General features: G+C 35.9%; 1 pseudogene; it reads left to right on the top strand.

The window, feature by feature from the left end:
* The first annotated feature begins 901 nt into the window (after positions 1–901).
* LOC145065490 (uncharacterized) lies at positions 902–2,268 on the top strand (annotated as a pseudogene).
* The last annotated feature ends 515 nt before the right edge of the window (positions 2,269–2,783 follow it).

Raw genomic sequence — 2,783 nt, forward strand, 5'->3', positions numbered from 1 at the left:
CTCGGGTCATTTTGTTCAGCTTCCCGAGTCCGTTTATTACCAGATGGGTCAATCTCGTCTTTTTGTCTCGACTTCATATCTCTCTGTAAAGCAAGCGACGACTTCATATCAAAAGTGGAGGTGGCAGCCTAAAGACTGTAATTTGCCAAAGTAAGCATACCTGAAACGTGAAATTGGCAAATTGGATTGCACAGAAACGCGATTGGGATCGGGAATTTTGGTTTTGGAACGCCGATTTGTGAAATTGGGATCAGCACATCCTTTTGAATCGGTTTGTCTTCCTTTACCTCTGTACTCTCACTCACTCTCTCTCTCTCTCTCTCTCTCTAAGCCCTAAGCTGCCACCATCAATAATAAAATAGTTCGATCAAGTTTAGTTCAATTCCTGATCATCGATTTGAAATTCTATTTCTGATATGACCTTTTGTGCAATTCTTTGACCTTTTAATCTTAGGGTTTATCTTCATGAAATCTAATCTCTGTGAACGAACTAATACACTTTAGGATTAGGGTTTAGTAATGGGATTCCTTCGTTTTTGTTAGGGCGATGTGAGTAATGAACCAAGCAGAAACACACAACAATGTAATCAAGAAGAAGATGTTCCAGTCTTGGTTGATGCAATACTTCCATTATCTGCAGCTGCCATGGCTTTGCCACCTTTATCTATTCGAGGTGATTTGGGAGTTGTTTCTACTGCTGGAGTTAGATATGCATATCCACTCCTAAAATCATTTGCAAAAATGGGACCTCAAGGTGTTCTTGGTGCCACAAAGCTTTTACGCCCTTTTTCAGAAATAGTTGATTCATTGGGACTCAAAGATCCTTTCATTACAAATTGGGTGGATCTTTTGTCTTTCTTACTTGCTGGAGTGAAATCCGATGGTGTTCTTTCAACAGAAATGGTACATAATCATATCATACATTAAAAAGTTTCTTTTAAGGTAGTTTTACTTTTTGGTATGATGGAATTGAGGAAGGAATGGAATGGGCTATTCCATTACCACATGTCCTCATCCATTCCATTCCAACCAAACAGAATCCATTATATTCCTTCATATTTTATAGTTCTCTAAATGTCTAATCTTTTGCCTGTATATATATCCACATATTTGCAGATTTATATGTTTGCAGAATGGTATAAACCAGGTTGTAGTTTAGAATACCCTGTTGGTGGAACTGGAGCACTTGTTGAGGCTCTTGTTCTCAGATTTTCCTTCTGATAAACTTCCAAAAATGTCAGAACCTTCACAACTTATGACAGAAAATACACGTTCTGATCTTTATGTTGCACTCCTGTTCTCAGTCAAGGAAAGAAATGGGTCTTACTATACAGGTAAAATTTCATCTTCATCATATTTTCAGTTTCACATTATTCTTGAATCTTGATATATCATTATCTTTTTTATATGTTAGTACATGGAGGCATGGCATATCTCTTTCAACCTTATATAGAAGAAGCAATCTTTGCCCTGGGTTAAGTCTACTGGTAATGTCTTGTCTTCAGTAACTATGCAAAATGTCAACTTTACCCTTTAACTGAAACTTGATTAAACATTTTCAGGTTGTTGGAGATCGTAAAGGTGCAGTGTTTGGTGGTTTAGTTGAGGCACCTTTGAAACCATCAACAAAGAAAAGATACCAGGTTTGTAATTGTTTAATTAAGTTCGTTTCTCTATATGTTGACAAAAGACTTTTCTACCCTTTTTCACTATGATGAGTAAATACTATACAGGGATCGAATGATACATTTGTGTTTACAAATACACCAGGGCGTCCTGTTATATATCGCCCCACAGGTACTGCATTTTCTTGATAATATATAAAAAAATCTTTTATAATTTTAATATTTATTTGGGATTTATTATGTTAATTGTGCATTTATTAGGGGTGAATCGGTATTTTACTCTTTGTTCAACTGAGTATTTAGTGCTTGGTGGGGGAAATCATTTTGCATTGTATCTCGATAGTGACTTGTAAGAGTGTTGCACTTGCATCATTCCTATTTTTCTTTTTGAGGGATAATATGGTAATTTGGCAATTTGCATATTTTTTTCCCCAGATTGAATGGGTCAAGTTTGGCCTCAGAAACTTATGGTAACTCTTGTTTGTCACACACCCAAGAATTTGAAGTGAAGGAAATTGAGGTGCTTTCTCTCACTTATTTTTGCAAAAATTACATTTTTGGTCCTCGAGTATGGCTGATTTTGTTCAATTTGGGTCCTACAAAATTCTCTTGCAAATTTGATCGTTATTTGGGGTTTTTGTAATGTTTTTACTCTTCGTTCCAAGTAAAATGAGTTGGGACTAAAATTGAAAAGATCAGCAATACTCAGGGACCAAAAATGGTCATCTTACTTAGAACAAGGACTGAAACTCTACAAGAAATTTCAAAGGACCAAAATTGTAAGAGAATTTTTGGGGACCAAAATTGAAAAAATGGTTCGGGACCAAAAATAGTCAAATAAGGACTAAAGTTGCAAGAGAAAACTTTTTGGGACCAAAATCAGAAAAATTAGAGATTCTCAGGGACCAAAAGTGTAATTTAATATAAATAGTTTCCATAAGTTGAGTTGATATGAATGTCAATGTGTGCAACTGTGGGGGTTTGTATATGCTTCAAAGTATGAAGAGGCGATATCAATGTTGAGGACAGAAGCACCTGGGATATGTCGATGGTAGATTGACGATTATGCCCTTCATCTTGTATATATTTTAACATGGGTGTTCCATTTCCATTGCTATGTTTGTTGAAACTTGGTTTGTTGGGTTTCAACGTAGATAA

The sequence above is a fragment of the Lactuca serriola genome, chromosome 1, assembly GCF_051521515.1.
Source record: "Lactuca serriola cultivar US96UC23 chromosome 1, Lser_US96UC23_V15, whole genome shotgun sequence".
NCBI lineage: Eukaryota > Viridiplantae > Streptophyta > Magnoliopsida > Asterales > Asteraceae > Lactuca > Lactuca serriola.